The sequence below is a fragment of the Ictalurus punctatus genome, unplaced genomic scaffold (genome assembly GCF_001660625.3).
Source record: "Ictalurus punctatus breed USDA103 unplaced genomic scaffold, Coco_2.0 Super-Scaffold_100, whole genome shotgun sequence".
Taxonomy (NCBI): Eukaryota; Metazoa; Chordata; class Actinopteri; order Siluriformes; family Ictaluridae; genus Ictalurus; species Ictalurus punctatus.
The window spans coordinates 886677-910562 of record NW_026521086.1 but is presented as its reverse complement, the minus strand read 5'-3'; the positions used below and the strand labels follow the sequence as shown (position 1 = coordinate 910562).

The 23886-nt window shown below is 38.9% G+C and overlaps 3 long non-coding RNA genes across 5 annotated transcripts; 2 read left to right on the top strand and 1 right to left on the bottom strand.

Moving 5' to 3' along the window:
* The first annotated feature begins 1030 nt into the window (after window positions 1-1030).
* Window positions 1031-16374, top strand: LOC128629691 (uncharacterized). 3 transcript variants are annotated; one of them, XR_008394058.1, is made up of 7 exons: window positions 1031-1604; window positions 2110-2165; window positions 10160-10253; window positions 12788-12996; window positions 13485-14451; window positions 14550-14795; window positions 14880-16374. It is a non-coding gene; the product is annotated as an uncharacterized LOC128629691 (long non-coding RNA). The 3 variants fall into 3 exon arrangements; XR_008394059.1 differs by having other exon boundaries at window positions 12788-13662; window positions 13975-14451; XR_008394057.1 differs by having other exon boundaries at window positions 12788-14451.
* On the bottom strand, window positions 13500-23499 carry LOC128629706 (uncharacterized). Its single transcript, XR_008394086.1, has 5 exons — window positions 23427-23499; window positions 18237-18278; window positions 17531-17748; window positions 15314-15422; window positions 13500-13602 (listed from the first exon to the last, which is right to left on the bottom strand). It is a non-coding gene; the product is annotated as an uncharacterized LOC128629706 (long non-coding RNA).
* Window positions 20470-23553, top strand: LOC128629695 (uncharacterized). Its single transcript, XR_008394070.1, has 4 exons — window positions 20470-21978; window positions 23036-23172; window positions 23271-23362; window positions 23440-23553. It is a non-coding gene; the product is annotated as an uncharacterized LOC128629695 (long non-coding RNA).
* The last annotated feature ends 333 nt before the right edge of the window (window positions 23554-23886 follow it).

Below are 23886 nucleotides of genomic sequence, written 5' to 3'. Positions count from 1 at the left end.
TCACACATACACACTATGATAACACACACTCACTATAATCACACACTCCCTATGATCACACACATACTCACTCACTATAATCAAACATACACACTATAATCACACACACATACACACTTGCTATAATCACACACTCACTATAATCACACATACACACTCGCTATAATCACATACACATGCACACTCACTATAATCAAACATACACACTATAATCACACACACATACACACTCGCTATAATCACACACTATAATCACACACACGTACACACTCACTATAATCAAACATACACACTATAATCACACACACATACACACTCACTATAATCAAACATACACACTATAATCACACACACATACACACTCACTATAATCAAACATACACACTATAATCACATACACACTCGCTATAATCACACACATACACATTCGCTATAATCACACACACACTCGCTATAATCACACACATACACACTTGCTATAATCACGCATGCACTTACACACTCACTATAAACACACACTCACTATAATAACACACATACACACTCGCTATAATCACACATACACACTATAATCCCACACACATCCACATTCACTATAATCACACACACTCGCTATAATCACACACACTCACTATAATCACACATACACACTATAATCTCACACATACACACTCGCTATAATCACGCGCACACATACACAAGATTAAGTCCAAATACCGTTCCACAATGACTGATCATCATTTGGAGGCCTGCTTGAGGCTGGCTATCAGCAGCTACTGTCCGGACTATGCAACCCTGGCTGATTCTATTCAGTGCACGTCGTCAGAGTAAGGTAATGACCAAAAATGTACTGAATTGTAGCGTGTAGTTTTGCAAGGTACCTGAACATATAGTGTGTGTGGGTGTGTGTGTGTATATACACACATATATATATATATATATATATATATATATATATATATATATATATATATATATATATATATATATATATATATATATAATATGTATGTATTTAAGTATACGCAGTGTATATATAAATAAATAAATGTTTCGCATTTTTAGTGTAGGTAGATCTCTTCGACTGGTCATGTTAATAGTAGCTCGCAAGTCAAAAAAGTGTGGGCACCCCTGATATATAGCATTAGTAATAACTAAAAAAACGGTGTAATTACCAGTCTTGCCTCCCCACAAAGTCTGTAGGTTTGTGCTGTGTTTGTATGTGTGATCTGAGCGCCATCCGGTGGACAGACGACATTTTTATTTGATACTCGCGCCATTTTTGCGTTGTGTATGGGCGCAACCAAGTGCATAATTGGAGGGGGGCACTCACCCATTTTCCTTAACAAACGGAAATATATTAAAAATGAGTAGACGTAAATAAATAGAATAGATGAAAAGACAGATCAGTTTGAAAGGTTCATTAAAGGGGGACATATAGAAAACATTTTCTACTGTATATTGGGAGAGAAAGATTGGTATTACCTCAACATTGGCGGGGACACGCCCCCCCTCAAAAAGAATACGTGGTTACGCCCATAGTTGTAGGAGACACAGCAGCGACGGAGTCGGAGTAGGAGACACATTTTTCCTCAGGAGTCACGGTAAGGATGTTTAAATATGATTATAATATTTATGTTTATAATTGTGTTCTTGTTTGCCAATCAACAAATCAAGATGTTGTTCAACAAGTAATTTTAATCTTAAATTGTAATAGTAATTCTTAACTTGTAATTTGTACCCTCGGTTTTTATAAATTTGTACCCTCCGTTTTTATAAATCTGCTCCCTCCGGTTTTTTTTTCGCAAATCTGTTCCCTCAGGTTTTTTTTTTATTACTTATTTTTATTTATTTACAGATTTTTAGCAAATCTGTTCCCTCAGGTTTTTTTTTTTATTTTATTTTTTATTTATTTACAGATTTTTAGCAAATCTGTTCCCTCAGGTTTTTTTTTTTTTTTTTTTTTTTTTTAGCAAATCCGTTCCCTCCGTTTTTATAAATCTGTTCCCTCAGTTTTTATAAATCCGTTCCCTCAGTTTTTATAAATCCGTTCCCTCAGTTTTTATAAATCTGTTCGTCATTTTCTAATAGTATTCTATGTTGTTCTAGACACAGCAGACACGGGGTTTTCTTTCTTCAATTTTAACTTTTCTCAGGAGTTTAAGGTAAGGATGTTTAAGCGAAATATAATTATAATATTTATGTTTATAATTGTGTTCTTGTTTTTAAATGAATGTTAATTAACTACTTTGTAGTAAGCATCGAGCAGATGCCAGCCAGTTTTAGTCAGATAATTAGCTATTGCTCCCTAATCTAAATGATAATAATCGAAGAAAATTTTTGTTCAACAAGTTTTGTAATCCGCGCGCGCGTTAAAGTTGGTTTATATCGGACATTCGCTGTACATTCAAGCTTCTCTATTTCTCATAGAATAAACACACAAAAAAGGACACAATGTGTATTGTCTTAATAATGTGTATTGAGTGGACATATAACCAATACAAATGAATATATTTTTTCATCTTCTGCCGTTAAAGCTCGAGGAAGCGGGCTTTGGGAAACGCAGGTTATCTGCGTGAAGTTAACCCCCCACCCCCACCCTACTCACACACACACACCCCTAAACGCAAAACTTCGGCAGAATACATACATGTTTCATACAACTAGTTTTAAACATCCACAATGGTCCGAGAGTTGAGTATTAGACCTGTACCTGAGCATTTTGCTTATAAATATATACTCTCTATCTGAAAACATTCAAACCCCTTTTCAGAAATTAAGCTTAGTTTTCAGACATTAATGCTAGTGTACAATACATCTAATGTATTAATGTAAGGAGTTAAGTTTTTTCTTCATATGATGTGTATGTGATGTAATTGACTTAACAAATCTCTACAGCATGATGATTCATGATAAATAATCGAGATCTCAATATTGATCAAAATAATCAGGATTATCATTTTGGCCATAATCGTGCAGCCCTACCACACACACACACACACACACACACACACACACATACATACATATATATATATATATATATATATATATATATATATATATATATATATATATATATAATGTATGTATATGTGTGTGTGTGTGTGGTAGGGCTGCACGATAAATATATATATATATATATATATATATATATATATATATATATACACACACACACACATACAAACTCGTATGTGTGTGTATGTGGAAACTTGTGACTCGTGAATGACTTAAATGACTCAGTGAATTAAGATTTAAGCCAAAATGATTTTACTTGTGAAATTGAATTACTGTGAACTATCAAACATCCTTTGATGCGAATAATGGACCTTTAAACACTTAAACAAGCCACTATCTGTCTTCAAACCAAGACTTGAGTGCAACCATCAAGCCCAACATGACAGATTATTAATTAGATACACTTTGTTAGTGTTTAGTGGTATTGCCTGTTCATTGATTGAACTTGGGGTAGCCTTCCACAAGCTTCTCATGATTTGCTGTAATTTGTGCTCATTCCTCCGGACAGAACTGTTTTGAGGGCCTCATTGCTCAGACATGCTTTTTCACTTCAGTCCACAAATTTTCTTTGGGTGTCAGGTCAGGGTGTTTCTGATGGCCACTCGAGCAGATTTACTTTGTTGTCTTTAAGCCATTTTGTTACAACTTTGGAGGTATGCTTAGGAACATTGCCTTGCTTTACATTTTATTTTTCCCCAATAACCTGTGTTCAATTTCCCTTACTCGCCCTACTAGGCCAAAACCAGTGTGCACTTGCAGCACGAGGAGACGAGTGTGTAGTAGGGTGTTGTTTTTTAAACTACTATATTTTCTATAGTTGCTATCTAAAATGACCTTTAATACAGAGGAGGTGGACTATGGGGAGGTGCAATACCAGTACCCTGATACTAACATAACATAGAGGTTCTCTTTTTTTTTTTGGTAAACAGACAATGCTAATGTTTCCTCTTCGTTACTTGATAAAGTTATTATTTTAGCTGTCGAACACAGTATATTGGAGTTGGAATGAAAGAATGAATATGGATATTATTTTATTTCCACTCCAATATACTGTGGTAAAAATATATATTTTTAAAAACAATAACTTTGCCAATGTCCAAATATTTATGAACCTGACTGTATCTGCTGGGTCTGCAAAAATAATGTAATTAATAAAATAAAAATAAAATAAAAAACAGCTTGGATGGTCATTGTGCATGTTTTTTCTAGTCCAGCCAACTTTTCTGATTTTTATGGAATTAATGAATGAATTTTTATTATTAATATTTTCATGTTTTTTTCATACATCTTGCAATGTGCTTTTGGACACATTATTGATGGAACCTGGAGTCACTGGGTGTTTCGGGTCTTTAATCCTAAGACTCCCTGGACCTGGCCTATGTCCAAATTGCTGATAACCCTCCAGAGCCTTCTTGAAGCTCTCTCAACAGCCTCTGTGGTGTTCCTGATAGTTCTTTTCATTTGTTGTCCTGTGATGTTAATATGCTTTAAGGTGTGGTAGAGAGACAGGCTGGAAAAGCCTCTCCACAACAGGATCCTCATAATAATAATAATAATAATAATAACAACAATAATAACAATAACAACAACTATCATATGCATGGAGTTTGCATGCTCTCCCCATGCTTCGGGGGTTTCCTTCAGGTGATCTGGTTTCCTCCCCAATTCAAAGACATGTGTTGTAGGATGATTGGCATTTCCAAATTATCCGTAGTGTGTGAATGTGTGTGAGTGTGTGTGCAATTGTGCCCTGCAACAGGTTGGCACCCTATCCAGGGCTGTCCCCTGTCTTGTGCCCCAAGTCCCCTGGGATAGGCTCCACGCTCCCCCCACGACCCAGCAAAATCATAGAACTTTGGGGAAATTAAACTTATGGCAGAAAATTCTACTGAGCTTCGTGCCACTGCAACATTATTATTTTTTTTAAACTTATGGCTCAATACTAAACCTACCAAAAGTTTCTCACTCCCATTTTCTCTCTGCCAGATCATTTAATAAATAAGCTAAAAATCTACAACAGAAACAGAAAGCAAAGTTAAAACCAATAATTTATTTTCAAAGGTTATGTAAACATCTCAAAATATACTGTACCTCTGTTAAACACTGCACAATAATCAGTAGGAATAAGTGGAACTAAATCTTATACAAACTGTACATGAACATGGTCAGAAAGATTCCAACAGGAATTTGAAATGTGAACCTTCGATTAAAACTGGAGTACGTGAGTGAGGGGTGCGCTGCTGTTACCTGTACTCCAGCAGTGTAGTGAGTGTGGTTTGTTTGGAATGGTTTGAGTTTTGGATAGATCAAGCTAAATAAAACACTTAATACACATGGGTAATAATGTCTGTTTTTATATTATTTAAGGTTTTATGCTAAACATAATCCAAAATGATGTACAATTAAAGGTTAGTATAATTATCCTACACTGAACAAGTTAAGTGATATATGTGCACACATACTAATCATGGGTCCAAATATTGCTAAATTTGGCTGAATTATAAAAGCCATTAGTCGTACTGAATGAAGAGTCGTTTGGGAGTTTATTGCTGAGCCAAATGAACTGACTCACTGAACAGAGCTGGAATAACCATCACTAATTTGTGTATCTTTGATTCCTGTATGTGTCTATAAATCTTTACGGGCCCTGATGTTGCCATGCCAACTGGTCACTCACGTCACGAGTGCAATGAACTCAAAGCAAAAAATAAATAAATACATAATAATAATAATAATAATAATAATAATAATAATAATGTAACTGCTGTTTTACTACGTTGAGCAGTGTAAGTGTGAGTTCTTTTGGCGTGAGGTATTTGTGTTGCACAGTGATGAATAATTTGCTGTACATTTCTCTTTAAACAGTGCCTATGTCCAGTGATGAATAATTAGTAAGATTTGATGGTAATATTAGTCTACACTTATTTTCAAACTTTTTGTAACATGTTTTCTGTCTATTCCAGATGTGTTGAGTCCTTCACATTAGAATAAGATGAATAGTTAATGTTGAATTAGGATTTGCATGGATTACATGTGTCTGGATCGGACAGTGTTGCATGTTACGTGGTGGTTTCTTTTGCTGTTGATGTGACCTGTTGTTGTGCTGATGTGGGTCTCACTGCAGTGACATGTTTTAGTTTAGTTCAGTTACAGTCTCTTTGCAGCAGTGTAGTTTGAGAGACTTGTTTCTTTACTGAACCGTAGACTGTTGAATAGAATAAAGTAATGTGTGAATATACAAATATATATTATATACGGTGTGCTATGGACATGCAATACAATGTATACGAAACACAAGTCTCAATATTTAAATAAGACAGTGCAATGGTCACAAACACGGGGAATGGAGCGTATACTGCACAATCTGTGAGTGAATTGAAAGTCTTTATACTGTGGCTGTGACTGTGCTGTGAATTTAATGCAGGTGTGTGATCTGGGATTTGCAGTACATGGCAGAGATGTTTGTGGGCCGCAGTGCAGGATGGGAAATGTAGTTCGTGACATGAGTAGACTTAACACCAACTTAATAGGATCAAATACAGTTTAAATGAAATGGATACATTTATAATGGAACTTTTTTACGCCTTTCACAAATGGCGCTCAGCAAAGGAAACAAATTTGTATTAAATTGAAACCAAGCTCATAGATGATAAATTTTGTTAGACTAGTTAAATACACATACGCATTACTCCTGATTAGAGAGATTTACAGAAAGTGAAGGAAGTTTAAATGTCATGTATGAAGGGTCTGAGTGATATTATGAGTGTGGTACAGTTGTAAGTTAATAAGGGACAAAGGGGTGCATGCACGTCTACCCTTTAAACTAAACACTATTGTTATACACAGTAAAAACAAATTCAGTAGGATGTTTTGAATAAAAATGAGTGGGATAAAAGAGACTAGAGAACTGTAAATACATGTCTAGATCTCAACCTCATTTACTCTATTTTTTTCGTTCTGTATTATTGGGATTATCACTCGTTAGCACAGATGGGATATTAACATGTTAGATTAATGTACATCACAAATAGTCCTAGACTAAAGGATTTAGTTTTTTCATTCACCAGAAGGATATTAAGAAAGGAATTCAGGAAGGGAGAAGAATTAATCTTTGTTGTATTTTGTTGTATTTTTGCAGACAACAGACTAGAACTCTTTGACAGATTAACTAAACATGAGAGTAGAAGACCCCTTTATGAGAGGGGGTATTCCAACAAATGATATTTGATTAGAGATTACACGAAGATGAGAGAACTGAAGGGATGGGAGATTAAATCAAGTATTACAAGAAAAGCAGGGAATTAGCCATCACCTGTGGAAAGAGCCATTTTATTTCTCTCTTTATTTATTTAACCTTTATTTAACCCGAATAGCCTCTCTGAGATTACTTCAGTAATTTTTCAATGATTTAATAGACCAACATTGTTTAATCTCTGCAGCAATATTTCATGATCCACTGTGTCAAGCCTTTGATAAAACAATAAACAGGGAAGTGCAGTAATCACCTTTATCTAGAGATTACACAATATTGTAAAATAGTAAACTGATATATTTATCTTTCATATCAATTCTGTATTTTATTCTTCATATACACATTACCAAAAATAGTACAAATCTAATCAGCCCCTTTGATCTATGCCAAATATCTTAGTTCTGAAAATCTTTTCAGCTTGCTTTAGGTAGAGTTTCAATTTTCAGTCTCAGTCGGACCTGGACAGAGTGCACCTTCTCCTGAACTCTTGTCCCCGACAGCAGAGCCACTTATTGGCAACTAAATCAAAGACTAAAAGAAATATTTACAAAAGATTTATGAAGTTGCTTGGATATCAGTGAGCACTGATTTTGTTTCCAATTTTCAGTAAAATTGAGTACATTAGTAAAAATAACCAAATACGCCAAGCATTTTCTGCAGAGGTGCTTACTGGAAACTTACCCCACGTACTGCCTACAAAAACTGGGCATGCAGCATGCAAAGTTCTGGTATCCGCTTCTCCACTCTTTAGTAGGTTGAACCAAATCACTGCCGAACCCTGTAGAATAAGTGAAGTGAGTGCCATGTGCCTCATGATCATATTCAAATGTAGAAATGATTACTAGGTTCACTAACACTTTTTGGTGGAAGTGCAACACCAACATCAGGAAACACAGCTTCAAAATCAACTTCATCACTCATCTGAGACAGAACAGTCCATTTTTTAATGATATTGAGATAATGAGGAACCGTATGGGTGTAACGTAGAATACACTGAATGTCAGGCCTTATACGGTGGTGTAGTGACATTGGAGGCAGAGCAGACAGACAGAGTGGTGAGGCCATGAGCTGTAATGGTATCTTCTGCAGAGCAGAGGAGTAGGGGATGTCCTCAGTGCAACCACGCAGCGGAGTAATGACTTCAGCTGAGTAAGGAAGCAGAGCAACCAAAGTGGAGCAGGGAGGGTGGGAGATGATCTTTCCTAGGTTGTGAGCCCCCTCCTCAAAGAATTTCCTGAGGGGGCACCTGGCATTGAGCCATTTGAGTGGCTCTGACCCAACTTCCCTTCCCCAGTAGTTCCCACATCAGGCAATTTTTCTCCCCTCTACAAAGGTATGACAAAGAGTGGCCTCAAAGTCTGGGTTTAAGCATCCGGCCTCGCAAGTGCAGGCAATCCCAGTTAATCAGCCTGGAGTGTTCTGGGTAACTGAGTTCCCCCACGCGGCAACTCTTGCGGTGCACTGCTGCTGTCCTCTGCTGACTGTGCGAGGTGTAGCACAGCCTCTTACACCTCACTTGTGCCTTAATACGTCTTAAAATGCTACAAGCAACATATGGAGAAATTAAGCATTTGTTTTAATCCTATGTGCCATGATATGGCAATGACAATTCCATGGATGCAGCATTCTCTTTTAGTGAAACACAACACAAGTTTTAATGCATTAAAAAGCCCTTTTTGTTGGAAAGAAACAGAATGGTAATGGGTAGCTGATTGGCCTACAGTGAGTGACACATCATGTGTAAGTGAGTTCTTAAAAGAGCCGGACACTGCCAGTACCAGCAGTGTGATCCTGACTCCAGGACAGGAGTCAAAATGGTAAAGGCACAGCTGCACAATAGCATTCCAAATAGTGTCCCCAGTGATACCCCTTGTTCACAGAAACAGCACACAGGCCAGTATACTATTTCCCAAAGCACCAGCTCAGCCTAAAACGTCTCTTTACGTAAGTGCCTGATGAATGTGAAGGTGTCAGGGTTGGACTAAAGTCGGAACAAACTGAACCAGTGGACAGAGAGTATCAGCGCGTACTCTTATTTTAAAAAAACAGACATGGAAAAGCATTAAGTATTGAGTACATTGGTAGTTGGGCTATAATGCAGAAGAGTGACACGGCACTACACACAGCCAGCTGCTATTCCTGGGACAACACCACCGATGGACTCTGCATGGTCAGATGGGAGAACTATGCAATAATACATTTCATTTGTTGCCACCTTTCATAACACTCAAGGATACCTTACAAGAAAGACAACATACAGATATAGGTGCAAGCAGTGATTATCGGGATCCAAGCACAAACTGCTTGTGTACAGTTATACGATTGACCATGTCTCTTTTCAAATATAATACAAGTCTTTAAGTGTCTCTACATGGAAGTGTTATTCTATATATATATTACAATATACAAATAATATTGTCTTCATTTTAGTTGGACAGCAATGCATTCAGTCATGTCTAGCAACTTAACAAATGTTTTCAGTATTTAGGATAAATAAAAATGAAGGTATTTTGAAGATCACAGATTTCTTTTGCAAACGGATTAGGCTTAGATGGTTTTAGACTTTATTGCACTAGACGGTAGAGTAGTGCGTAGTGTAAGTGTACAGTACTTCATTTAGGACACTACTTTAATATTTACTCTCCGAAGTGTGTTTTCAGTACAGAAGTAATGTAATGAGTAAACGCACCGTGCAGACCAACTAATCGAAAATGAGATTCGTTTCCAACGATTTTCATAATCGATTATTATCGATTAGTTGTTGCAGCTCTAAATATAATATAACATTTGCAATCACTGTGATGGAGAAAATATGGAATGCAAAGTGCAATCTTTTTTATTGATCTATTTGTTTATATCCCTATTCCATTCATTTCTATGATTTAGTCATCTGGTGGGCGTGGTTGAGTGCGCAGGTGCGTCATTCAAACCGAGCGAGATGACCGTTGAGGATCAGACAGCGCGAGACAGCTCCTTTCAGGTAAATTGAGGTACTTCTGTTGGTTGTATGAATAAAACACATCACGATTCTGATTAGCGTAGATTTACTACAGGTGCATTATTATTATTATTATTATTATTATTATTATTAATATTAGTAGTAGTAGTAATTATTATTCCTCTAGTTCGCTCCTTCAGTGTAGCGTTTATACTTCTTACACGTTAAACAATATCCATTATTGCGTTTTAAACATGGATATGACAGGATGGATCCCTCAGCTTGCCTTAAATTGACTCTTTATGACAATGGGAAACAATTCTCTTACAGTTCCTGTGAATAAAATCTAAAGAGTCTCAAACTCCTATTTATGAGGCTCATCAGGGCTCATACAAGCTTTTAGTCATTTAAAGTAATATCATTTTACTCTTAACTGTTCTTTGTGAGTGGTTTTTAAGATTGTTTTCACTGTAAACTGTCCTGTGGTATCTGTCATTGGTCTCTTTTGTATTACTCGGTGTCTTGTTTATATCCAGAACTGTGTGTGTAAGTGTGCACCGTAGGATCGCTATTCAAGCAACAAATTCCTTGTATACTCCAGCATACTTGGCCAGTAAAACTTATTCTGATAACTCGGGTTTGGACCTGCATGAAGTTGCCACCCTCACCCAAAATGTCGGCAAAATTGTCTCAATCGTTTGTGCTCCGTTTGTGCCAAAAAAAAATTCGTTTGTGCTGCTTCGATTTTGAAGATATTTAAAAGAATATTCATAGGTCATTCTGAGGTCTCTCAGACTCCCCATATGCTCTTAATTCACCACAAATATTCTCAATCGTTTGTGCTGCTTTTGTTTTTAAAATATTAGACATTGACTTATAGGCACAAATCTCCTTGGTGTGAACACACTTTGAGTCGAAGTGCTGAAGACTTTTTCAAGACAATTCATATCATCATTTGTTCAATAAACAATTCTCTTTACTTCATTCACTGGTCTCTCATGATTGAACTTTTCATTTATTTACAAGGAGAATCATGTTACACTTCACTCCCACCACTAGGTGTCAGGGACACTTCTGTTCTCGATGCTCTAGTGGAAATTAGTGTTAGTATAGGGAAAGTCGATATAGTTACTAAATCAAAATTCTGGCCAGTGTAAGTACAATGTTTTAACACTGTCAATTACAATAATATTAGTTAACTTCAATCATAATGGTAAAACATTCAAGAGAGCTAAGATTGTCAATGTTTATTGAACAGAAATCTCACTGCTAATACTAATATGGCTAATGTAGCTATGAAATGCTAATTACCGCTGCACATGGTACCCATGTTAGTTTTTTTAATACATTGTGCATCTAAGGGTCCACATTACCATATTGGTCCTAATATAAGATATAATATCCTTATACATTATTACTAGATTATATTTTCCTTGTATTTTTTGCAAATACAGTAATACATGAAAACATGTTTATACTGTACATGACATTTTTTGCATCAGGATTATTTCAGTGGGTAATTATGTTTTGCTTATGCCAGATGCCCAAGAAACCAGCAGTGGACAGGGATTCCATTTTCACAGTCCTCCCTTCATCAAAAGAGGCCATAATCCAAAATGTCAACATAGCTACTCCTAATCAGAGCATCTGGACAGAGCTTAGTGAGCAGCTAGAAAACAAGATCACTGCAAAGGCTCTATATACTTTTGTTAAATTGAACAGACAACATCTGGACTGCTTTAGGGTTTATTTATGAAAGTGATCATGAAACAAGTGGCAGTAATGATGACACTCATTTTGAGCCAGGTCCCGTTCCCCAAGACCAAAAGATTGTGGACTTTTTATCTTGAAGTTTCATTTCAGAAATGGATTGAATTCATGCGTGTAACAGTTCATACAAAAACAAGTTCTCTAAAACACAAAAAAAGGGAATACACAATTCTGAAGTGTAGCATCTGGAAACGTGATAAATCATCACATTTGGGAAGAAGCGAAAAGCCCCTGCACATTTGTCTTTAAAAGAGCCCAGGTCTATCCATCAGCCACAGAGAAATTCATAGAAATCAGAGGCAACTGTGAGGAATGTCATGGCCACATTCACATAAAATGTGACGGAGAGCCTGAAATGAACAGACCAGTGGTGCTCAAGTGCTTAATTAAAAACTCTGACTCCCTGCACACTGGCTGTTCGAAGCCTGCGATGTCTGGTAACTTGCCTGTGCAGATAGTCAAAGAACTGTGTGAGGAAAGAATGGAACCCTGTTTATGACAACGTGGCAATTTTTCGGAGCACACTTGGTAGTGTTCAGAAGCATCGGCACGTCCCTAATAGCAAGTGCACACAGCTGAAACATTCTGTACTATTTTATCATGTTATTTATTCCACCGTGGCAGTTGTTCAGAGCACATTTGTAAGCATGCGAAAGTATCAGAACGTCCTTAAATAGCAAGAGAACACAGCTGAAACATTGTAATTTTTAAGTATGTAATTTATTCCACCATAGTAGCTATTAAGGGCACATTTTTAAGCGTTTAAACGTCCCTAATAGGCAGAGCATGCCGTTTTTTTGCTGCAGGGTGGTTCCTACTAGGTCTGCTAATGGGACCGCCCTCCTGACTGGCTGCCTATAAAGTCACCCGCTCTAGCGGTGCTGAGCAGCGAGATGTCACAGAGAAGAGTGTGTCCTCACTTGACTCAGCTACCCTTATAAATGGCTCCTCATGGTTTTCTCTTAAAATTAAGGCCTTCCTTGCGAGACAAGAATCTTCACCATCTGAATTATGAGTAAGTTACATTTTCCTGTATTTCTAGTTTATAATTTATTTTCATATTTGCTCTATATCTCTATTTTATATATAGTTATACTGCTTGAAAAACGATTTACTGTACTTCCTACTTCATAAAATCATTATATTACCCTTCTACTGTCCTACATATCCTACTATTCTGTATTTTATAGAGTTTTCTATTATTATAAGATATTACCCTTATAATATCTTAATACTCCTTTTTATTATTCTTATAAAGTTATAATGTTATATGTGTGTGTGTGTGTGTGTGTGTGTATTATGTCTACATGCCCGCCCTTGACTGTACGAGAGAGTGTGTGTGTGTGTGTGTGTGTGTGTGTGTGTGTCTGTGTTAGCACTCCTCAGCTCTTATACTTCTGTTTGACTCTTCGACTATTAAACCATAGTGTAGTACTCTTAAAGATCTTTAAAGTGGAAATCCAATTTGTCAATATCTGCCTAATACCGCTTCTGTATGTCTAGGTGCCCATCGTCATTCCTTCTTCTCCCCTTTACTGGATCTGGATCTGGACACTCATTATCAGCTTGCGCATCTAACTGCTGATATCATGGTGCTACTTAACTATCTTCGCAGCACCCCCTCTGGAAATGGAAATGCGGGGTCCGTCCGCCCCCCCGATACAAAATCTGCCCCGTGAACGTGTGTATTGACGCCTCTACACAGCCAAAACCCCCCTCCAGCTTTCAATCTGAGGAAGATGTCACCTTCTCTGACCTGGTCCCCGACCATTCTTCCCTCTTCTCACCTACCAGTCCGCCCCACTCTCAGTGGTCCTCTCACTTCACCTTTGCTGACTTTCCCATGTTCCCAGGACGCACCCCATTTTCTTCCCCCCACCACTCTCCTCAAGATTACGCACCCACCAGTCCTGTGAATTATCAATAAAATTACATATTACTCATACTAAGTGTCCCTCATGTTTATTTCATGTCATTTTTATCCACAACACAGCCCACTTGAAGTACATCGACAATGTCTCGAGAGTCCTTGAATGGATGAAATCACTGTGCCAGCGGTACAAGGTCACTCCGGCCAAGTTATTTCTGACGCGTGTTTCCAAGTTCCTCCATTAACTCGATGAGTAACTGTCCAAGGGCCGAGTTGGCTCCACGAGGCTGTGGAGTCTCCAGAGACTGCTGCAGTGGGAGTGCAGACATCTGTCCGGTCGAGTCGTGCTCCACAGGCAAGGCGTGCGAGCGGAGAAGAGTGAGGGAGTACTTACAGCTCCTGCACGGCAAACTGTTGGACGCTGTCCCTGTTTCACTGGCTGATCTGAACTCGTCCAGCAGACCCGGACATGCTCAACCATTGCATCGGGCTGCTGTGTGCTCACTTCTTTTCGGTCAGCGGACACAGGACCGGAGTCCTGCAGAACCTCACGACTGAGGAGTTTGAGAACCTCGAGAAGGCTGACTCTTTCTGATCAATGTAAGTAACTTCTGGGTATTTCACTTTTATTTCCAGGGGCTGCTGTGTTGTACATGGGGGTGTTTAATATTTTTTCATTCATTGTCCTTTTCTCCCAGGTGATGCAGCACAAACCTGCCTCTGCTTTTGGACTCGCTAAGCTAGCCATCACCAAGCTGGAGCTGAAGTGGCTGAAAGCTTTCTGCCGCCTGAGGAAGCATATGCCGGGATATGAGACTTCTGTGGGGTGGCTTTTCTTTTCTGGCACACAGGCCAGGATTTCTGCGCATGTCAAGCTTGCCCTGCGGGCACTCGTGGGAAGAGACATCACTGTGTCGGACATCCGCACAGCTCTAGCAACCTACGTAAGCATGATTAAAATGTTTTTTAACAAATTCATTCCAATGTGTTAAACGTTAAAGTGATAGAGAAATGTCTCCTGTTCACAGTGCGAACGCAAAAGACGAACAACGCATGCTCGTGACCAAGACGATGTGCTACAGCAATTAGCTGAGTCGTGGAGCTGTCGGTCAGCGAGGCGCACTCCGCCCAGTCTGCGCTAGAGTCCGCTGCGGGCATAGGTGCTACATAGGCCGGTTGTTTTTGGCTAATGGCCCTGTGTGTGTGTGTGTGTGTGTGTGTGTGTGTGTGTGTGTGTAAATATTTCATTAAAATGTTTGAACTGAATTCCCCTTGTCAAAAGTACAGTAGCATCACTCGTGGCGAGACCACACAACCGAAATTTCCGAAAGTACATGGACTGAGCTCCGGGCGAAGTTCGCAGGCTTTGCCCAGGGAGAGAGCGTCAATTAGCTGAATTTTTTCCTCGTTGATTTCAATGGTTTATGCGTTTCTAGTCAGGGCAAGCTACTGTTTGTTGCACCTCTTCCATCCTCCTCCACGGTCTGAAGCCAGCTGCAGCCACCTTTTCATCACCGTCACAATCTCAGCACTTGTTGCCCTTGATGTTAACGGGTTCTTTCGGACAGCATCTAATGAACATGAGGCAAAACAGTTGACAACTTCTGCAATTCGAGACACGCTAAAAAGGCTATTTATACTTCTACGTCAGACCTTTGCGTTGCCTGATGTGCACCTCTAAAAAAAACTGTAATGACGCGTCGTGTGTATGCAGACAACAGTTGTGATTGGTCATTTGTGCAAACAGAGACCCTCCCCAGGATGATAAATATATCTGCAGTAATTTCATATTCACTGAGAATAAATGTAATGAAGCAGATTGCTTGTAGCTTATAATAAAAGTGCTGAGGCTTATTACACACTTATTCAAGTTACAGTTAAATAATGAATATGGGCTTAAAGTGCAGTCCCTCATCTTTAATTTAAATGTATTCACATCCACATTGGAGGAAGGGTTTAGGAATTACAGCTCTTTAATATGTAGCCCCCTCTTTTTCAAGGGACCAAAAGTAATTGGCCATTTTACTCAAAAGCTGTTTCATGGACAGGTGTGGGCTATTCCTTCGCTATTTCATCAGTTAAGCACAGGGTAGCTGCAGGTATCAGCACTTACATTTTTGGAAATTTCTTGCCTATGATATTAAAAAGTATTAGATTTGAAGACCTGCACATCACTTCAGTCATGCTACACGATGCATCAGCTTTAATGGATTGTGTTCACGCATATACATCCATTCCTGGGTTTAAGTAAACTACAGCAGGGTAAACTTCTATAGAGGTAGATGGGAGACTGTTTGCATTACCATTTGCTCCAACAGTGAAAGAAAAATCCAGTATTTCCTTTCCATGACTTTCCAGGAAAGGAAAAAACTAGAGAGATAAGACTTTAAGGACCTGCAGACAGCCTGTAAGCAGGTAAAAGGTCTGGAGTTGATTCCAGGTGTGGCATTCACATTTGGAAGCTGTTGTTGTGAACGCACAGCATGCGGTCAAAGGAGCTCTCAATGCAAGTGAAACAGGCCATCCTTAGGCTATAAAAAAAGATCCATCAGAGAGATAGCAGGAACATTAGGAGTGACCAAATCAACAGTTTGGTACAGTCTGAGAAAAAAAGAACACACTGGTGAGCTCTGCCACAGAAAGGCCTGGATGTCCACAGAAAACAAAAGTGGTGGATGATCGTAGGATCCTTTCCATGGTAAAGAAAAACCCCTTCACAACACCAGCCAAGTGAAGAACACTCTCCAGGAGGCAGGCGTATCATTATCCAAGTCTCCCATGAAGAGACGACTTCACAAGAACAAATACAGAGTTCACCACAAGGTGCAAACCATTCATAAGCCTCAAGAACAGAATGGCCAGATTAGATTTTGCCAAAAAAAAAACATCTAAACAAGCCAGACCAAGCATTCTTTGGGCAGATGAAACTAAGATCAAACTGTACCAGAATGATTGGAACAGCTCGTGATCCAAAGCATACCTCATCATCTGTAAAACACGGTGGAGGGAGTGTGATGGCATGGGCATGCATGGCTTCCAATGGCACTGGGTCACTAGTAGTTATTGGTGATGTGACAGAAGATGCAATCAGATGAATTGTATGTGAATATATTGTCTGCTCAGATTCAGCCAAATTCAGTGAAGTTAATTGGACGGCGCTTCACTTTACACATGGACAATGACTCAAAACATACTGCAAAAGCAACCCAGGAGTTTTTTTAAAACAAAGAAGTGGAATATTCTGCAATGGACAAGTCAGTCACCTGATCTCAACCCGGTCGAGCATGCATTTCACATGCTGAAGACAAAATTCAAGGCAGAAAGAACCATGAACATACAACACCTGAAGACAGCTGCAGTAAAGGCCTAGCAAAGCATCACAAAGGAGGAAACCCAGCATTTGGTGATGTCTGTGGGTTCCAGACTTCAAGCAGTCATTGCCTGCAAAGTATTCTTGACAAAGTATTAAAAATGAACATTTTATTTATGATTATGTTCATCTGTCCAATTACATATGAGCCCCTTAAATAAGGGAACTGTGTATAAAAATGGTTGCAATTCCTAAACGTTTCATATGATATTTTTGTTCAACCCCTTGAATTAAAGCTGACGGTTGCTGGCCTAAATTTAGCCAATTACCCAAAGACACTTAAAATTCAACATAGAAGCAAATACTCACATTTGCTGTAGATTGCTGTAGATGCTGTAGGCAGATTCTGTATCGAAGAAGAGGGGGGAACCCTGGATCTCCATTCCTAGAGCGGGTGCTGCGAAGATAGTTAAGTAGCATCATGATATCAGCAGTGAGATGCACAAGCTGGTAATGAGTGTCCAGATCCAGATCCAGATCCAGGTCCAGTAACGGAGAGAGAAGGGACTGACGACGGGCACCGGCACCTAGACATACAGAAGCGGTATTAGTCAGATGTGGATAAATTGGAAAAACACTTTAAAGATCTTTAAGAGTAATACACTATGGGTTGTTAGTCAAAAAGTCGAAAGAAGTGTACGAGCTGAGGAGTGCTAAAACACACACACACACACACACACCCTTGTACAGTCAAGGGCGGGCAAGTAGACATAACACACACACACAATCTCTCTCACACACACATACTATTATAACTTTATAAGAATAATAAAAAGGAATATTAAGATATTATAAGGGTAATGTCTTATAATAATAACATATATATATATATATATATATATATATATATATATATATATATATATATATATATATATATATATATACTCTTTATAAAAATGATAAGAAGTAGGAAGTACAGTAAACTGTTTTTTCAAGCAGTATATATAATAAGAGATATAGAGTAAATCTGAAAATAAAATATAAACTAGATATACAGGAAAATATAACTTACTCATGATTCAGATGGTGAAGATTCTCGTCTCGCAAGGGAGGCCTAAATTTTAAGAGAACCATGAAGAGAGCCAGTTATAAGGGTGGCTGGGTCAAACTGCCCCCCCCTCGAGATAACAATAAGACCAAGGTCCCATTAGATTGTTTAGTCTCCTCCACTTTCTATTCTCTAGGTAAATCAAAACTGAAGATTCTGATGCCCTGGGTAACTGAAAACTCTGGTTTCTGATCCTCTGAGTAACTGAAAACTCTGGTTTCTGATCCTCTGAGTAACTGGAAACTCTGGGTTTTTATTTTCTGGGTTATTAGAAATGCCTGGGTTCTGATTTTATGTGTAAATTAAAACCCCTGGTTTCAATTCTATGTGTAAGTGAAATAGGCCTTTTCTGGAACATAAGAGTAAGGTAAATGAGCTCTTTTTTAACCCTATTGGTAGTGAGATCATAGTCTTCTTGAAACATATGGGCTATTTAGTGTGTAAATACAGTATAAATACTGGAGCTTAAGCTCAGGGTAGGGGGATCACTTCTGAGAATTCTCATCGGTGTGGATCTCGTGTGGTGGAATGGAACAATAAAGCTGGACCCTTGCTTCTTCTCACTCACGGCTGGTGTATTTTTTTCTATCTCCAACTGGGCTCTGAGGTAGATGTGAGTATTGGCTTCTAAGTTGAATTTTAAGTGTTTTGGGGTAATAGGCTAAATTTGAGCCAACAGCATCGAGGCAGCCAAGTTGTTTATCACTAGGACCCTGCTCCTATAGGACAGCTATGATTGAATCCATCTCCATCTATTTAGATTTTCTAGAACCTTATTGGTCAATCCATCCCAGTTCTTCTGCATATATCGATCTGTGCCAAAGAAGATCCCAAGTATTCTCAGTCCCTCCATGAACACTCCTATGGGAGGTGAGGTATATTTTCCTCCTGCCATTGACCTAGAAGCAAGGCATCAGTTTTGTTCCAGTTTACGCGTGCAGATGATGCGCTCTGAAAGACATCCAGGCCAGAAAACACATGACTGATGTCATCCTCGGACCTGATTATCACCGTCAGATCATCAGCATATGCTGTGACCTTGACTGTGGTCACATCAGATAAGTCAGGGCTTAACACTGAAAACCCTTGCAGATTTTCTCGCAGGTGTCTTAGCAGTGGCTCAATGGAGAGAGTGTACAGCAGACCGGACAGGCTACAGCCTTGTGGAACACCTCTGTGCACGGAAAAGTTCTTGTTAGTGTTCCGTTTATTTTCAGCATACTGTACACATCAGTGTACAGCAGCCTAATCCATGAGATGAAGCGTCCACCAATGCCCAAAGCTGTTAGGGTCTTAAAAAGATAACCATGATCCAATCTGTCAAAAGCCTTCTCTTGACCTAGTGACACTAGTCCCATCTCTACCTTATATAGCTCTGTGAGGTGCAACAGGTCTCGCACCAGAAAAAGGTTGCTGAAGATTGAGCGTTCTGGGATGCAGTATGACTGGTCATCATGTAGTATTGTGGCTAAAAATCTTTTAAGGCGGTTTGTTAATGCCTTTGAAAAGATTTTATAATCTGTCCCAAGGAGGGAGACAGGACGCCAGTTCTTTAAGCTACCAAGGTCTCCTTTTTTGGGTAACAGGGTAATTACAGCTCTCCTACAGCTAAGGGGTAAGACTTTTGTTTCCATACATCTGAGTATGACAAAGTGCAGGTCTGGGCCAATCAAGGACCAGAATGTTTAATAAAATTCGGAGGTCAATCCATCCAGCCCCAGTGACTTTCCGTTTGACAGTTGTTGAGCAGCTGTACTGAGCTCTTCTAAGGACAGTGATTTTTCAAGTTCGTTTCTCTCACCCTCGCTCAGCTGTGGTAGTCCATTCAGAAGTTCTTCAGTTGCTTCAGGATCACATGGTTGACTATTGTACAGTTCCTCATAAAAAGATAGCGCTTGTAGAATGATGTCATCTTTGTCGGTAGTTTCTTGTCCATTGGGTAGTTTCAAGTGGCTGATGGACTTCTTCTCTCTGTTTTTTTTCTCCAGTGCAAAGAAGAAAGATGTAGATGAGTCCATTTTAGTATATTGTGTAAACTTGGCCCGCACCATGGCACCTTGATCTCTCTCTTCATACAAGTTTTTCAGAAGAATTTTATATATATATATATATATATATATATATATATATATATATATATATATATATATATATATATATAGAGAGAGAGAGAGAGAGAGAGAGAGAGAGAGAGAGAGAGAGAGCTTCTAAATACTAAGGAAATTGAAAAAGAGCCCTGAAATGTTAATGGAAATCATGGAAGAACTTTGAGACTGAAAAGAGAGGAGAAGAGTCTCCTAAAACTGGGGAAAAGAAAACCCTCTCAATATTATGAAACTTGGGGAACAGCATCACAAAGATGAGTTGAGACGTGTCTTTCATCAAATCTGGTGAAATTGAGAAAGATCCAAATTGAGAACGAGGAATTCAAAGAAGCGCATCATGATTAAGAATGTGCCTTTCAAGAGGAACATGAGGAAGAGCTGATCTAGCCTGGCAACGCTGAGAAAGAGTCTTTTAAGACCAAGGATGTTGAGGAGCCTCTCAAGCCTGAGGAAGGTACGGAAGAAGTTCTCAAAAATAAGGAAGTTGAGGGAGAGTTTCTCCAAAATAAAGAAGTTGAGGACGAGGTTCTCAAAAATAAAGAAGTTGAGGAAGATTTTCTCAAAACTTAGGAAGTTTAGGAAGAGCCTTTCAAGCCTGAAGAAGTTTAGGAAGAGTCTCTCAAGACCAAAGTGTCATGATTCCCCCTTGAAGCAGCGTGCTCTAAGCGCGAATGCGTGAGCACCTGCTTTTCCGTTGTTGACCGTAGTGACATCTGGACACGTGTGTTTTGTTTATGTTTCTGTCATGTCTCCTCCCTGTTCTGTCATTGGCTGGGATTTCACGTGGGTCTGTATTGCTCTCAGCTGCTAGCGGTTTAGACGCTGATCATGTCCACATATATACCGCGCGCCTTCCAGCACACAACGTGGAACATTATCGTAGAGTTAGTTTAGTTCGTGTCGTAGTCGTAGTCGTAGTCATAGTCACGGTCCATGTTTAGAGTTAGTTCGTGCTGGATTATCCGCTCCCAGTTCCTCGTCATAGTTCGTTTCTCGTTTTGTTTATCGACCCTGTTTTCCGTGACCATGACCTAGATTCCAGCCTTGCCCCGTGTATGCCTGTTTTCCAATCGCCTGACCTCTTGCATGTTTGCGGATTACGTTTTGGATCACGTTTTGGATTTGTCTGCCTGTCTCTCTTTCAAATAAACAACTGTTCATCCTGCACTTGCATCCGTCCTATCTCCGCTCCGTCACGATACGTGACATAAAGAAGGTGAGGAAGACTTTCTCAAGACTTAAGAAGTTGAACTGAAAGGAAGTGTCTCAGGTCTGAAGAAGTTGAAGGAGAGGTTTAAAAAATAAGGAACTGGATGAAGTGGTTCTCAAAACTGAGGAAGTTCAAGAAGAACCTTTCAAGCCTGGGGAAGAAAAGGAAGAGTCTCTCAAGACCAAGGAAGGTGAGGAAGATTGCTACAAAGCTGAAGAAGAGTCTCTCAAGTCTGAAGAAGTTGAGGAAGAGCGTCTTCTCTTCTCTCCACTTGGGCAGGAAAACCATCCATGAGCTGCAGTAAAATGTAGCCTTAGTGTTTGTTGATACAGTGGGGGTCATGATGTCTGAGTCCAGCAGCAAGAATTGACCATTTTACTCAACTGGCCAGGTTGGTACACCTGCTGAATAAGATGTTTGAAACCTATTTGACTTGTCGAATAGAGTGCTTTTCAGTACAGAATCTAACTAGAAAGATTACTGGTAGATCAGAGAGAATAGTCGGGAACATATAAATGGATTTGAAAACATCTTTTCCTACATCTTTGTGGGATTATATAACCGACTTTAAGTCCGGCAGTAACACACAGGTCTTTTTTCCAGAAGTGTACTTAACTCCAGAGGTAGCTCAAATAAAAAATGGAGACAATGTAAACATTTTGTTATCTTTTAAAGGCTTGCAAAGTCTACCGTTTTCCATGGTGAACAAACAAAATGCATATATTTCCTGTGTAAAGTCCTACTTTGTCGGACATCTAAGGGGGAGGAGGCATACAGAATGGAGGACTCATTTCTTGACCGGGAGATAATGAACCTTCATGGCAGTTATTGTATAAAAACCCTCTACCAAAAAGTTCTGTTGACTTACAGTGGCGGATTTTACGTTGTGCATTACCAACAAAAGTGTTTTTGTTTAAATGTAAATATGCATCGTCTCCACTGTGTACTTTGTGTGATGAACTCGATACTGTGCTTCATGTCTTTTGTGAATATTGTAAATTATCTCCGCTCTTTAATCTATTGTATACAATGTTTCGTAGTTTGGGGATCATTTTCTCTAAAACAGGGTTTATTTATGGGGTAGATATTCTCGCTACAGGCAGGAAATCTGTACCTATTCGGATTTTTTGGTCGTCAAGCAAAATTAGCCATTTAGAAGGCTTACAAAATGGGATTGGAAGGGAAAGAAGTAAACATGGTTAAATTATCTAAGGCCTTGGTTGAGTCTAGGATTAGATTAAAGTACGAATTTTACCAAATGAATGGTGATCTTCCGATGTTTGAGAAGAAATGGTGTGTAAACAAAGGGGTGACTTATAAGAGGCGAGAATCTCTTTTTCAATTGGTAATGGTCGTTAAAACAATGTGTTCTGTAAGGTTTTTTTAAATTGTAGAATAAATTATATTTTAAAAGTCAAAGTCTCTCTCTCTTCTCTCTCTCCCCATAGATGTGTCGTTATCTGTAGCATCCCTGCTGGTGCCTCTACAAATTACACCTGCAACATGAGGGGTCGTCATGTGAACATCATTCCCGATGTTATCCAGGCTCTCACGCTCTGTGAAGTGGAAGTCTATGGGGTTCCAGGTTACACTTTTGCATCCAGTTCACAATTTCATATACGTTTGAAGTCAAATTAAGTTTTACAACAGCTGCTAAATGTCAATACTGTTAATTTTTTTTAGTGCCTGTTACTAAGAGGGCATTTCTGAGATTGAAGTTTAACAGCAGTGAGGATCTTATGAACCCTACTGTGAGGGACAAAATTCTTCAAAAGGTTTGTGTTCATGACATGTATGGTAGATTCATACATACACAAATAAATAAATAAATAATAGTACTTTTTCATCATAGATGATATCTGCCAATGTCCAGCCTTCAGTGCGTCAGATCCGTTGGACTAAGGAACCAGAGGTGGAAAAAGAAACTTAAAAAACGGTAGGAAATATCACTACTACTACTGCAATAATAATAATAATACAACTACTTCTACTGCTAATAATAGTAATATAGCCATAAGAGGCAGTCTGTGGGGTCCAAACACTCCCTGCGTATAGCACCCCCAGTGGCCAGTTCTTGTCAAGATTCATAGAACAATAGAGACCATATGTGAACTTTCTTACACATCACATTTTGTGATGATAACTCAACGCTAGTTGTGTAACCTACCTGCTGAAAGCCGACTGGCAGAAGGCAGACTTTTTTTTTTTTAAGTAATTCAGTTACAGATTAGCAGAAAGCGCACAGCAAATTCTGCTCAATTGGAATTTTGGTTCCTGAGAAACAGCTATTTGAACTTAA